Source organism: Bombina bombina, chromosome 7, assembly GCF_027579735.1.
Source record: "Bombina bombina isolate aBomBom1 chromosome 7, aBomBom1.pri, whole genome shotgun sequence".
Classification (NCBI taxonomy): domain Eukaryota; kingdom Metazoa; phylum Chordata; class Amphibia; order Anura; family Bombinatoridae; genus Bombina; species Bombina bombina.
In genome coordinates, this window is record NC_069505.1 from 305,641,115 (window position 1) to 305,657,409 (window position 16,295).

The 16,295-nt window shown below is 35.8% G+C and overlaps 1 protein-coding gene and 1 pseudogene across 6 annotated transcripts in view; both read right to left on the reverse strand.

Annotated features, from left to right (window-relative positions):
* MITF (melanocyte inducing transcription factor) overlaps positions 1-16,295 on the reverse strand; it is a 449,993-nt gene that overhangs the window by 232,583 nt on the left and 201,115 nt on the right. The gene's annotated exons all lie outside the window — the stretch shown is intronic.
* On the reverse strand, positions 9,828-11,088 carry LOC128666360 (minor histocompatibility antigen H13-like; annotated as a pseudogene).

The window sequence follows — 16,295 nt, forward strand, 5'->3', positions numbered from 1 at the left end:
TTTTTAGTTATAGCTATTTTAGGGGGATATCTGTGTGTGCAGGTGACTATTACTGTGCATAATTATTAGGCAACTTAACAAAAAACAAATATATACCCATTTCAATTATTTATTTTTACCAGTGAAACCAATATAACATCTCAACATTCACAAATATACATTTCTGACATTCAAAAACAAAACAAAAACAAATCAGTGACCAATATAGCCACCTTTCTTTGCAAGGACACTCAAAAGCCTGCCATCCATGGATTCTGTCAGTGTTTTGATCTGTTCACCATCAACATTGCGTGCAGCAGCAACCACAGCCTCCCAGACACTGTTCAGAGAGGTGTACTGTTTTCCCTCCTTGAAAATCTCACATTTGATGATGGACCACAAGTTCTCAATGGGGTTCAGATCAGGTGAACAAGGAGGCCATGTCATTAGATTTTCTTCTTTTATACCCTTTCTTGCCAGCCACGCTGTGGAGTACTTGGACGCGTGTGATGGAGCATTGTCCTGCATGAAAATCATGTTTTTCTTGAAGGATGCAGACTTCTTCCTGTACCACTGCCTGAAGAAGGTGTCTTCCAGAAACTGGCAGTAGGACTGGGAGTTGAGCTTGACTCCATCCTCAACCCGAAAAGGCCCCACAAGCTCATCTTTGATGATACCAGCCCAAACCAGTACTCCACCTCCACCTTGCTGGCGTCTGAGTCGGACTGGAGCTCTCTGCCCTTTACCAATCCAGCCACAGGCCCATCCCTCTGGCCCATCAAGACTCACTCTCATTTCATCAGTCCATAAAACCTTAGAAAAATCAGTCTTGAGATATTTCTTGGCCCAGTCTTAACGTTTCAGCTTGTGTGTCTTGTTCAGTAGTGGTCGTCTTTCAGCCTTTCTTACCTTGGCCATGTCTCTGAGTATTGCACACCTTGTGCTTTTGGGCACTCCAGTGATGTTGCAGCTCTGAAATATGGCCAAACTGGTGGCAAGTGGCATCTTGGCAGCTGCACGCTTGACTTTTCTCAGTTCATGGGCAGTTATTTTGCGCCTTGGTTTTTCCACACGCTTCTTGCGACCCTGTTGACTATTTTGAATGAAACGCTTGATTGTTCGATGATCACGCTTCAGAAGCTTTGCAATTTTAAGAGTGCTGCATCCCTCTGCAAGATATCTCACTATTTTTGACTTTTCTGAGCCTGTCAAGTCCTTCTTTTGACCCATTTTGCCAAAGGAAAGGAAGTTGCCTAATAATTATGCACACCTGATATAGGGTGTTGATGTCATTAGACCACACCCCTTCTCATTACAGAGATGCACATCACCTAATATGCTTAATTGGTAGTAGGCTTTCGAGCCTATACAGCTTGGAGTAAGACAACATGCATAAAGAGGATGATGTGGTCAAAATACTCATTTGCCTAATAGTTCTGCACTCCCTGTATATATATATACACACACACATTATTTGTAAAAAAAATTTAAATATATATTTTTTTATTTAAATGTTTTTGGGGGGCTAAGAGAAATCTAACCTTAAAGTCCTAATCTGTTTTATTTACAGATGGAATTCAAGACATGATAACAGAAGTTATGGACCCATTTATTAGATAAAGCAGGTAGAGAGTAAAATAACAAAATGTATGCTTACCTGAAACATTTATTTATTTCTAGACATGGTGAATCCACAGAATCATCAATTACTGTTGGGAATATCACTCCTGGCCAGCAGGAGGAGGCAAAGAGCACCACAGCAAAGCTGTTAAAGGGACACTGAACCAAAAAAATGTATTTAGTGATTCAGATAGAGCATGCCATTTTAAGCAACTATTTAATTTAGTTCTATTATCACATTTTCTTTATTCTCTTGGTATCTTTATTTGAAAAGCAATAATGTAAGTTTAGATGCCGGCCCATTTTTGGTGAACAACCTGGGTTGTTCTTGCTGAATGGTGGATAAATTCACCCATCAATAAACAAGTGCTGTCCAGGATCTGAACCAAAAATTGCCTGGCTCCTTAGCTTAGATGAAAAAACAGAAGAGCAGAAGAGCATAGCAACATCCAAGTTAAAATAAAACATTACATTTATTCAATTGTGAAAAAGTATCAAAAGTCCATAATCCACAGTGATAAAAACAACAGGTCAAAACAAACAGCTGTGCAGGTGATGCTTACGCGTTTCAGCTAAAGAGCCGTAATCATAGCTAATCTAAAGAGTGAAAAAACACACTACTTATATCCTTACCTAAACAGCTATTGGTTAAAAACAGAGAAATGCACAGCTGAGTAATAATTACCATTAAAAACGGGAAAAGCCCACATCTAGATAATGGATAATACACATAAGAGATATTGGAAATATATACATTTTTTATTATTAAATAAGACTAGTACATCATATCTGTGACGAAGATAATTACTACTTAGAAAAATTGTTCCGATGATAAATAAGTCCATAAGTCTCATAGGTAACTGGTCAGAGAATAGCAAATAGAACTCTAAGATTATTTTGTTATAATTGTGGCTCAGAGGCATACACTCTAATAAATAACATGAGAAAGCTCATTACAGAGAGGGCTATATAGAACCCTTATATAAATTAAATGTATTTATCATTAAAAATAGAGTCCCTAAGATAAGCACCTGGCGGGTATCAAACCTAGATCTAGAAAGCCACTGACAGTAGTGCTAACCACTATGCTAAAGAGTAGATTAAAAATAGCAGATGTTAACAGCATTAAATACCTTCTGGCATAAATTACACCTAGCCACCATAGAGCAATACAGAATTTATAACAAATATGATTCAAAATAAAGACATACAGAATATAACTAAATAGAAAATACTCTATAAAAGAATATTTAATTTTGCCAATGGTTAATTAAATCATATTCTGAGTTAAGAACCAAACGGGACACGAGTGTCAAGCCTCAAAATCAAATACATTTAATTTGTACTCAGAATCTTGTTTTTGTCACCCCCTCTTTTAGGGAATACAGCTTTATCTATTACCTGCCATCTGAAAGAGTCTAAGCTCTTATTATGGTAAAAGGCAAAATGTTGGACAAGTTGGGTAGTGGATTTCCCAATTGAAATAGTGGAGAAGTGCTCTCTAATCCTTGACCCCAAATCACGTGTCGTTTGTCCAACATATTGCCGATTACACAGAATACAGATGTGATGTACTAGTCTTATGTAATAATCAAAAATGTATATATTTCCAATATCTCTAATGTGTATTATCCATTATCTAGATGTGGGCTTTTCCCGTTAGGCTTTAATGGTAATTATCACTCAGCTGTACATTTCTATGTTTTTAACCAATAGCTGTTTAGGTAAGGATATAAGTAAGTAGTGTGTTTTTTCACTCTTTAGATTAGCTATGATTACGGCTCTTTAGCTGAAATGCGTAAGCATCACCTGCACAGCTGTTTGCTTTGACCTATTGTTTTTATCACTGTGGATTATGGACTTTTAATACTTTTTCACAATTATATAAATGTTACGTTTTATTTAAACTTAGATGTTGTTCTTCTGTTTTTCCATTGTCTTCTGACCATCATAGAGCATTCATCCACCCTTGCCCTGTTTGAGAGTTTTGAGCCTAGTAACCTTTCTGGAGCCGGATTTTATCTAGGACGTCTAAACACCTTGCCTTGGTAAGAGCATTGTTCTTGAAGGACTTTGTGGATTATACAGGGCTTTTTGTGTCACTGACAGTCTGTCTCAACGGCCAAAGTTGCCTTGCCGCAATACCGGAGGAGGTTGAAGCGGATTGGCTGACGGAGCACACGCCCTAGACACGCCCACCACAGATGCATGGAGAGAAATCGGCTTGAGAAGTAGCAAGATTGCCTTACCGCAATACCGGAGCAGGTTGGATCAAAGTGGCTGTTGGAGCGTATGCCCTAGACACGCCTACCATAGACGTGTGGAGAGGAACCGGCCAGAGAAGTAGTAAGGTGAGAGATTGATCTGCAGGCACGCTGAGGGATATCTTTAGTCAGCACAAAGCAGAATGCCTATGTTGTTAATGTGCTGACTTGTTGCATCTGTATGTGCACTACATCTGTGTCCCCTGCCTTATCTTTCAATCCCACTTACGATATCTATATATCCGATAAACTCTCACTACTTTGAGTCATATTGAACTGATACTTGTTTATTGGTTTACTGGTTTTCTGGGCTCCTCTCATAACCATTATTATCATTATAAAGCATAAGAGGTTATATGCCTTCAATTAAGTGAAGTTTTGAAATATATCCTAGACTCTAAATTTCTCTTGGACTGTATCCTTAGCTTAGATGCCTTCTTTTTCAAATTAAGATAGCAAGAGAATGAAGAAAAATTGATAATAGGAGTAAATTAGAAGGTTGCTTACAATTGCATGCTCTATCTGTATCCTGAAAGAAAAAATGTGGGTTCAGTGTCCCTTTTAGTATCACTTCCCTTCCCAAAATCCCCAGTCATTCGACTGAAGGAAAAGGAGAGAAAGGAAATAACAAAAGGTGTAGAGGTGCTTGAGGTTTATATATTAAAAAAAACTCGGTCTGAAAATAAGGGTGGGCTGTGGACTCACCATGTCTAGAAAGAAATACATTTATCAGGTAAGCATAAATTTTATTTTCTTTCTTAAGACACAGTGAGTCCACGGAATCATCAATTACTGTTGGGAATCAATACCCAAGCTAGAGGACACAGATGATTAGGGAGGGACAAGACAGGTAACCTAAACAGAAGGCACCACCGCTTGAAGCACCTTTCTCCTAAAAGAAGCCTCAGCCGAGGCAAAATAATCAAATTTATAAAATTTATAAAAAGTATGCAAAGAAGACCAAGTCGCAGCCTTGCAAATTTGTTCCACAGAGGCCTCATTCTTGAAGGCCCAAGAAGAAGAAACAGCCCTGGTGGAATGAGCTGTGATTCTCTCAGGAGGCTGCTCTCCAGCAATCTCATATCCTCAGACACCAAAAACTTCACCTCCTCCTTGCACCGAAGGCAAAGAGAATGACTGACGATTGTGGGAAGGGAAGTGATACTTAACAGCTTTGCTGTGGTGCTCTTTGCCTCCTCCTGCTGCCCAGGAGTGATATTCCCAACAGTACTTGATGATTCCGTGGACTCACTGTGTCTTAAGAAAGAAATCCTTATGAAACTTGAACTGATATAATCTAGAACTTACATTCAGTTTTCTCAGCCACTTTTTTCAGTAAATGTACTGTTTTAGTAGGGTTTTGTGTAAAGGATGCATCTGTTTAGAATATCTACAGTGTGTTTCTTTCATGTATCAGATACAGCATACACCTTTAAACAACTTTTCAATTTACTTATTTTATTGAATTTTATTTTTTTAGTATCCTTTGTTGAAGGAACATCAACGTACTACTGGGAGCTAGCTGAACACAGGTGAGCCAATGGAAGAGGCATATATGTGCAGCCACCAATCAGAAGTTAGCTCCCAGTAGTGCACTGCTTTTCATGAGCCTACCTAGGTATGCTTTCCAATAAAGAATACCAAGATAATATCAATTTAGATAATATAAGTAAATAGAAAAGTTGTTTAAAATCGCAAGCTGTATCTGAATCATGAAAGAAAATTGTTAGAGGTTTTTTTTTAATACAAAAAAGTAGATATTGGTGCATCACTAGGAACATTTTTTTTGCTCTTATTTTTAATAAATCTGTAAAAAAAAAAAGAGGAATAAAAGCAAATCGGTTATTTGAGCAGGCACATATGTGGTTTAAGAGTTATTTACTTTTTAGACACTAGAGGGAGCCGGAAGAGCCATCCCAGAAAACAAATGAAATTCATAGCAAATTTGTTCTAAGCATCACAAAGCCGTACACCAACTGCAAAACTTATTGCACATATTTAATTATAATTATTATTATAATGTGACAATGGAACATGGGAAGTAGTTTGTCTGTTGCATTTCAAATACATTATTTTAAATGTAATGTATTTTGCTTGGTAATTTTCATTGTCTTTCCTTTTCCTAAAAATGAATGGTTTTAATCCTTGTGAATGTATTATTGTATTACATAACTATCCTGCACACCATTGAGAGTGTAATTTCTTCTGATGGCTGTGCTTACTTAGGCTTATCAATAGCTGAGACTCCAGTATCAAAACTTTCAGTATAGGTGGGGATACCACAGGCTAAATCAGCTATTTCAAATGCCAAAATAGGGCTAAAGGAGCTACTTGTAAACAATTTAATACACTCCAGCAGGTAAAATGGATCATTGGGAACAATTTAAAGGGGAGAACATTTTTGGGTGAACTGCCCCTTTAAAGATAGTTTCCTAGCTAGCAGTAAAAGTGTATGCAACCAGTTCATTTATTTTCTTTTTAGTTCTACAATCTGCAACTCACATGAGGTTCAGCGCTTCAGAGGAAAATGATCATTTATTTATGCTCTCAGTTCAATTTACTGACAGAGATAGAAGACAAGTAAAGACACACACATAACAAATTATTCATTTTTCCAACAACACAAAATTATTTGCCTTGCATTATAGATAAAAGGAAAAACAAAATGTTGGTTAAATGAGGCTATTTACCCCCAGGGTAATAATTTAAAGGGACATTTATTTAGCATTCACTACATTCCACTGCCAATGTGTTTGCACATGTGCAAAAACTCTCCTTCAGATATCCATGATTAGAGGAAGGTGCATCCTAAGGGGCCGAATTATAATAGTGCGAGCAGACATGATCCGCTGTAGCTGTCGGCATTTATCATTGCACAAGCATTTCTCGTGCTCTCTTCTGTGAATTTGTGCAGGACACAGCACCAATTGGCTAAAATGCAAGTCAATCGATAATAAATAAATAGACATTGATATAGCCATGGTGGCAGTGCAAAACAGGGGGAATGGGTAATAAAGGGATTATCTATCTTTTTAAACGATAAAAATGTTGGAGTTGACTGTCCCTTTAATAAAGATTCTCTTTTTTCTTGTAAATGGAGGAGTCTCTTGGGTGAGGAACCTGCCATTTGTATAAGAACACAAAAAACAAACATACCCCTCTATGTTTCAACAAGACTGAGTATAAGCTTGCGCATGGAGCATATAGTGGGCATATAGTTGCCACGTAGACAGTATGCTATCAGAATGTCCAGTATTTTTAATGTTCAGATAGATAATAAAGACTAAATATGAAACTTCCGTTGTGGTTAAACTTCTAACAATGGGCCTAATGATCAAAAACTCACCAATATAGAAAGGAATCACGCAAAATGTTTGTGGGCTATTTTTTACCATTATATTGTAATTTAGGTGTCCAGAGAACCTTCTAAAATTCATTGAGGGACCTCACTGTACTGGCGACACTTCTTTGATCATCTCGCCAGAGTAGAGAGCTTTAGATCATTAGACTCTATGTGAGAACCTACTCTAAAGAAAATGAAATTACTTTAGTTACCGACTAATTGTAATTTATGGTAATTAGTATAGTTGTGGGGGGGTTTTGCATAAATGTTTTGTAGATGATCCATTTATATCGTCCATCTGGGGGTGTTTTTGTAACAATGTATAGTTTTGCTTATTTTTTAATAACAGTGTGCTGATTTCGAGACTCCTAACCAAAGTTGTAGATGTATACTAATGTATACAAATTTCAGACTGCTTCTGTTTGTATAATGTGTCTATTCATATGTAGGAGAGTGGGGAGGTTCTGCTATCAGCTCCTTTCAGTGGGTGTCCCAGGCTTATCTCATTAACAGTATTAAATTGGGAGCTTCTAAGTAAGGTTTTAAAAGGTTTAACAATGGATTTGTATATCAGTATCTGTGCATATTATTGTTTATAGTAGTGTCTATTACATGCAGTTAAATGCAAATTGGTTTATGTATACTGCCCCTTTAAGTGTGCATAAAAAGTATTCCAGTGGGTGTACATTTGACCTGTGGTCTATTGTGGTCATCATGAGTTTCAACATAAAGGTTTGTGGTAGAGGGGACAAAACAATCCCAATAACCTTGCCCCCTTCCACTTCAGACACCCCTGGCTGGCTTACAAGTACTGTAGTAGGCATGCATCTATTCTGATGCAAATAAATATAGCCAACAAATATTTATCAGAATTGTATGCACACTTTTGTTTAAGCAGACACAGCCTTCAGCTACACTAGAAGCACAGAGTGTTACTGTGAGTGATTATTAATACAAAATAAACAATGGGTATGAATCCACTGCTTAGAGGCAACTCATAAACAAAAAACAATGTTTATTTCTCAGGATATAAGTACACGAGTAAGCTGCAGTAACTGACCATCTTTTTTAAAGGGACAGTCTAGTCCAAAATAAACTTTCATGATAGGGCATGTAATTTTAAACAACTTTCCAGTTGAATTTTATCACAAATTTTGCTTTGTTCTCTTGGTATTCTTAGTTAAAAGCTTAACCTAGGAGGTTCATATGCTAATTTCTTAGACCTTGAAGGCCGCCTCTTATCTGAATGCATTTTGACAGGTTTTTCACCACTAGAGGGTGTTGGTTCATGTGTGTCATATAGATAACACTGTGCTCATGCACGTGGAGTAACCAAGGAGTCAGCACTGGTTGGCTAAAATGCAAGTCTGTTAAAAGAACTGAAATAAGGGGGCAGTCTGCAGAGGCTTAGATACAAGATAATCAGAGGTAAAAAGTATATTAATATAACAGTGTAAAACTGGGGAAAGGGTAATAAAGGGATTATCTATATTTTAAAACAATAGAAATTCTGGTGTAGATTGTCCCTTTAATCTTATGAAGCTGTTAGGATTTTCCTGTAGTCATTAGATTGTTCCCTTTCTTAGTTTTCTAAGCATTTCCAATTTTAACCTCAGTAAAGGTCACAATTTTCACAATCACTGATATAAAGAAAATATATGATGACTTTAATTAGTCAGCAGAATCACTTCCACTTAATTACAAACCATATCCTTTAAAATAAAACCAGAAAATGCACAAAGATAACTAATAATTAAAAAAAAAAAAAAATATTGTTAAACTATCACCCATTACAAATTAGTTTTATTCATAGATCTTAAGCTTCAGAAGTAGGGGCGTATGTTTGTTACACCTAACTAAGATTGACCTAGGACAGACAGATTGAGGGGGCAACACATTTTCGGCTAGATTACAAGTGAAGCGGTATTTATCACTCCCGCTTGAGCAAAAACACTTATAGAAGTAAACTTTTTGCACGCGCGGGTTAGTGCGTGTATTACAAATTGAAAGTAAAACTAATGCTATAATCTAAATAATCCAAAGAAAAAAAAAAAAAAAAAAAAAAATATATATATATATATATATACATACATACATATATTACCGTATTTTTTTATATTTAATATTTTTATAACGCATCCCTTAAGATAACTAATTCTTCTTGTGAGCTAACCCGACACCGCGTTAGACCTAAATTGCGAAACCCTAAGCATGTAATGCATATTTTACATTCCAATGTTCTTCTAAATATTATTATTGCATTAATATTTACACACACACAAACACAAATATATATATAACATATATGGTCATACACTATATACCTTTGAACCTGTACAAAAAACATTTTTATTAATATTTTATGAATATTTTTTATCAGATAATGTTTATATGAGTGTAACAAGATATTTTAATGTATTTATGTTGTGTTTGGTGCAACTTTTATTTTAGCTCTAACCTTTACCACAATGGGGCAGATTTATAAAATGTCTGGTGGACATGATCCGCTGTAGTAATCATGTCCGCCAGTCATCGACAAATGCCAACAGCATATGCTGTCTGCATTTATCTTCTTTTTTTTTTTTTTTTTGCATCGTCACAGATAATTTAATACTGTAGAAAGCAAACTCACTGTACAAAATATAAAAATATGGGCTCAGTAAGACTTACAGGCACATACAACACCCAAGGGTCAGGGAAACTTACAGGGGGAATAAGCTTAACACAGATAGCAGGGAGAGGTGACAGCACTGGGGGCTCTGCTCATTCAGTCCCACTGAATTTAATCCCCAATTATCATGAACAAGTCAGGGGAAGGGGCTCAGTCCTCTTTCTTCTCTTTCTCTTCTGTAAGGGTGGTAGGCTGGTCCTTCTCTTTACTTTGTTCCTCATACCTGAACATTTCTGTAATTTCTCCTTTCACCAAGGCTACAATCAGAGGGAATCCAATACAGGCTGGAACAAGATACAGGAGGGCAGGCTGTGCATGTTTGAAGGTATGCATGACGAAGATAGTCAGTACCAGACCAAACACATATGCCATGAAGCTAGTGTAGAAATAGGTGTGTGAATTCTTCTTCAGGCTAATGTCAAAACGGAGCAATAACACAATGAAAATACCTGGGATGGCAATGTCTCCAAGACCAAGCATAGCAAAGTTATTAGCGGCAAGCCCTTTTTCCAGAAGATCCTGAGGGAATACCAATTTTTTGTCCCAAAAACCCAAAATATATCATAAATAAAGAGCCCACCCAACAGGATGCAGCCAGTAGTGAAGTTGTTCAAATGCAGTAGCTCCACTCTATTCAGGGCAAATGGAAGACCAAACAGATTGTTGGTGACCCAGTGCTTCTTCAGAAGATACCATACACCAACCACTCCACTTATAACTAAACAGACCAGATCCCGGGTATCAAATTCATAGTTGACAATTTCCTCCTTGCTTTCCCCGGAGCCCTAAGTGAAGTGCAGCTGATACTGCTTGCTGGGAAAGTTTTCTGGGAAAAATCGGTTCATGGCTGAGCTTATTGTATGCGCCAGGGCTAGCACACCAAGGATGAAGAAATACATAGAGAGGAGCAGGTTAATGTATTCCTGGGAAAATATTTTAAAGAAGATGTAAAGCCCAAATAGGGTGCAGCTGGCAATGATTGGAAAACGAGCAGCATCACGACTTGTTATAGTTTCTGGCATGTCGGATGGATTCTTTCTTTTTGCGCAGGTCACGCTCCTCAAAGCACCAAAAAATATTGGCAGCAGTGCCATCCCCAACAGACTGCCATAAGCCAGCACAGTTCCTTTGGGGGAGATGGCCAGGCGCCCGGTTGTGTTGCCGGCTTCTGTCTCATTGTGCAGCGCAGCAGGATCCAGATCCGCCATGTCCGAAATAATGATGACCACGCTGTCTGCATTTATCATTGCACAAGCAGTTCTGGTGAACTGCTTGTGCAATGCCGCCCCCTGCAGATTCGAGGCCAATTGGCCGCTAGCAGGGGTTGTCAATCAACCTGATCGTATGAGATTGGGCAGATTGATGTCCACCGCCTCATAGGAGGCGTACAAGTTAAGGAGCAGCGGTCTTAAGACAGCTACTTCTTAACTCCTGTTTCCGGTGAGCCTGAAGGCTCGCGTGGAAACAGGGGTAAATGGCCCCATTTGGGCCATGATAAATCAGCCCCAAGGTCTTCAAAAACAAAATGCACCACTGTTCATATGAAAGAACCAAAAATACCCTTATTATATATCTAGCGGGAAAAAAAACATATTTGTAGCTAATAAATAACATTAACCTCTTAACCCAATTCAACATATATATACCTACTGCGGTACATTGCCCATCAAAACGCATAACGTTTCAGCTTCAGGAAGCTCCAGCAGTCTCGGCTGTAAATTGACGAAGAATTGCTGTTTCTGAGCAGCAGGCAACCTGTCCTCATATTTACATTTAGCCACCAATCAGCAAGCACTACCCAGGTGCTAAACCAAAAATGGGCTGGCTTCTAAGCTTACATTACTGCTTTTTAAAATAAAGATACTAAGAGAATGAAGAAAAATTATAATAGGAGTAAAATAGAAAATTGCTTAAAATTGCATACTCTATCTGAATCATGAAAGAAATAATTTGAGTTTTCATATTTTATGTTATAATTGCTGTATTGCACAAATATACATGTATCATACTTCACACTGATTTGCATATCGGATGACATCACAAAGTTCTGTCACATAAAGGGATTAACTCTGTTTTCATCTACAGAAAACGTATTGGCAGAAGATTATATGTATATTATTTTAATAATTTATAAATATATATATATATTTATTTTATTTTAACCTAATGTTAAAGCGACATCAAACCCAAAATGTCTTTCATGATTCAGATACAGAATATAATTTAAAAAAAAGTTTCCATCTCACTTCTATTATCTAATTTGCTTCATTCTCATTGTATCATTTGTTGAATAGATACCTATATAGGTAGTGTGTACATGTCGGCAGCACTTTTTCCTGTCATGTAGTGCTCCAATCTACTAATCCTACTAATGTATAACATTGTTACAAAACTGCTGCCACAAAGTGCTGCAGACACGTGCGCACTCCTGAGCTTATCTTCCTTATTTCAACAAAGGGTAACAAGAAAACAAAGAAAATGTGATAAAAGTAAATTGGAAAGTTGTTTTAAACTGTATGTTCTATCTAAATCATGAAATAAATATTTTGGGTTTTATGTCCCTTTAACTTTTCCAAGTAGTACAATTTACAACATTTATCTCTTTAAATAACATAATAAAAACATTTACATGCATGTTCCAACCAGAAAATGATCAAAATATTTACTGGGAAGAAATGTCATATACCTCAGAGTCAGCCAACAGTGTACAACTGAAAGTGAAACTGGTTAAACAGTACATGAAAGGTAATAGTACTGATATATACAGAAAAGAATGCAAGGTTTGTTAAAATTAAACTAAAAGGTGCACTTCTTGGTATGTAAGTCTATGAGCCCAGCTATCCTTTAGATCACATTCATGTAAGGTGATCTATAAACAGCTGGCATCTCTTGGCAGGACCTCTACTCATCTGCTTCTTGTAAATATTACCTTTGTATATCACACCTATGTTTTAAGTGCTGCTCTACATAACAGTAATAATAATAATATAATAATAATATAAAATAATAATATAAAATAACAATAATAATAATAATAATAATAATAATAATATAAAAATAATATAAAACAACAATAATAAAATAATAATAACATAATATAAAATACTAGTACTACTGCTAATAATAATAATAATAATAATAATAATAATAATAATAATAAAATAATATTATAATAATAATAATATAAAATTATAATAATATTAATAATAATAATATAAAATAATAACATAAATAACAATAATAATAATAATAATAATAATAATAATAATAATAATAATAATAACATACTGTAATAATATAAAATACTACTACTACTGCTAATAATAATAATAAAATAATATTATAATAATAATATATTATAATAATAATAATATAAAATAATAATATAAAATAACAATAATAATAATAATAATAATAATAACATACTGTAATAATATAAAATACTACTACTGCTAATAATAATAATAAAAAAATATTATGATAATAATATAAAATTATAATAATATTAATAATAATATTATAAAATAATAAAATAATAACATAAAACAACAATAATAATAATAATAATAATAGCATACTGTAATAATATAAAATACTACTACTACTGCTAATAATAAAATAATATTATAATAATAATATAAAATAACATCAATAACAAAATAATAATACTCTAATAATAATAATAATAATAATAATAATAATAAAATACTACTAATAATAATAATTATAGCAATAATTAACAAGAATAATAATAAATGTACTGTTCCAAAAAAAAAAACTTTTTCGTTTATGTGTTTAAGTAAATATTTTAAAGGGCTGACGCACATAATTTCCTGAAATATTATGTAACTTATCAATATATTTAGCTATACAAATCTTATCTCCTTAGACTTAAAGGGACATTACTAGAGTAGAGGTTACTACTCACCATGCTATTGGTTTTCCTATTGTGCCTGCAGCTGTCTTCAAAGTCATTCTCTTATTTTAACCCTTTACAAGTATTAGCAAGTGAAGCTCTGTATCTTCACACTGGGTGCCGCCATCTTGGAGCTTATATTTGTTATGTAACCCTTAAACTGTGCAAAAAAGCTGCACAAATGTAACACTTTTCTCTATTATGTGAGGTAAACTGAAGTGAAAGGTACAGCTGTCAAAAAGAAGATATGTGAAGGTGCCCTGCTTCTGTCACATGATGCAACAATATGCAAGCTACAAGATGGCGGTGCCCAGTATAAAATGCAGAGCTTTACCAACTGGATTCTGTAATGGGTTAAAATAAGAGCATGGATTAAAAGCGATCTGCAGGTAAAGCAAAAAAATAAAACAATAGTATGTTTGAGTAGTAACCATCTTACTGTAGTTGTCCCTAGCTATTTAATGTCCCTTTAAAGAGATAGTGAACTTCGACTGAGCACATTATCTTAATAGATTGTTGGTAATTTTACATGTACAATAGTTTTTTCTCCGGTTTCTGAAATGCCTATTATGATTATTTATGTTTATTTTTTACCTAGGTCTTATTCCCCAGCCTGCCCCCATCTCTTGACTGTTTTCCTCTTCTTTGCTGTTATCCAATCAGATTTGTTGCCGCACGGCACATTGTATGCAATGTGCAATTGTGTCTGACTGGCTTTACACATGTGCAGTATCCCAAGTAGTCTTTGTGATGTACAAATAAACAATGAATGATGAAGTTGTGTAGACAATCTACGCATTCGTATATTGTCTACTGCTCTGGAGCGTGCATGGCCTACTATGTATAGAGTGGGTGGAACCGCTCTATACATCACTACAGTACTGGGAAAAAATGTAAGGGGTGGAGGAAAATGTATAATAAAAATGTAATTAACAAATAATTTTTAAAAAACATAGCGGTTTATGTTGGGTTGGGGTAATGCAATCAAGAGACATTTTATACAGGGCTTACATTTCATATCACTTTAAATGATGATACTCTATAGAAATTAGATATGTTTTTCTAAAGGAATGTGGCTGTCACTCTAGTATGAGAAAGTCATAAAATACAGTACACCATGACAAATCCCATAAACTAGGAGCTAAGGTTCCTAATTCGCCGCCCACCCCTACCTGGCTCCAAACCTTTTGGATTGTTTGTTTGTTCCTAGCTCCTAAATATACTTGATGAATCTTAAGTATTGTATAAATGTTTGGGTGGAGAACTGAAATATACAGGGCTCAATTTATCAAGTGAGGTCGGACAGGGGCGTACATATTAATTCCTGTCCAAACTTGCTCACCTCTGGCAGGCAGCAATCCGCTGCCAGAATTTACCATTGCGTGTGAGCGCTATTTTGCGCTTGTGTGCAACAACGCCCCCTGCCCGCGCACAGCCAATCTCGCACAGGCAGAAGCTGTTAATCTTCCCAGTCAGACGAGACCAGGGAGGTTAAAATTCTCCACCTAATAGGTGGAGAAGAGGGTAGGATCTGATGACCGCTGCTTGATAAATACTGACTGCTGGTTCTCTTGTAAGAAGCTGCAGTCGTAGGGGAGGAGAAGGCTTGATAAATCAAGCCCACAGAGTTCATATGCAGGGACAGACATTTCTCCAATATTTGCTATTCTAAAATCTTGTACCTGTTACTTGATAATCAAGCAAATAAAATGTGCAACCCTTTCACTGCCAGATATCCAAACAATGTACTGTGACTCACTCAAAATGAATAAAAAGTAATACATGCGGGAAAAAAAGTGCCAGATGGAAGGCTAGTCCCCAGTAATGGGTTAATTTACTAAACTGGCCTATCAGATATTTGCTAAGTCACCAGCCCATGGCATCAGATGTAACCTGACAGTTGTCCAAATAACATTATGTGGAACAGACCTGATATGTTTCCCTGTAATAAACATTACATCACAGTGGGTAAAGCTTTGCCAGCAATGAATCTGCAAAATTAATATTCCTGGCAATATCCGGGACAATGTAACATAGAATCAGAAAATACATTAGGTTTTCAGATTAATAGCGTGTGAATCACTAGTCTGTTAACAGCTCATACACTCTGTCTTGGCACTAAGCAGTGGTGTATACTTAATAGATATCAGTGCAATAAGTATTATTCATCATTTAAAAGGGATTTAACTTTTTATTTAAAAGGACAGTCTAGTCCAAAATAAATTTTCATTATTCAGATAGGGCATGCAATTTTAAACAACTTTCCAATTTACTTTTCTCACCAATTTTGCTTTGCTCTCTTGGCATTCTTAGTTGAAAACTAAACCTAAGAGGTTCATATGCTTATTTCTTAGACTTTGAAGGCCGCCTCTTATCTGAATGCATTTTGACAGTTTTTCACCACTAGAGGGTGTTAGTTCATGTGTGTCATATAGATAATACTACTGTCAAAAGAACTGAAATAAGGGAGCAGTTTGCAGAGGCTTAGATACAAGGTAATCA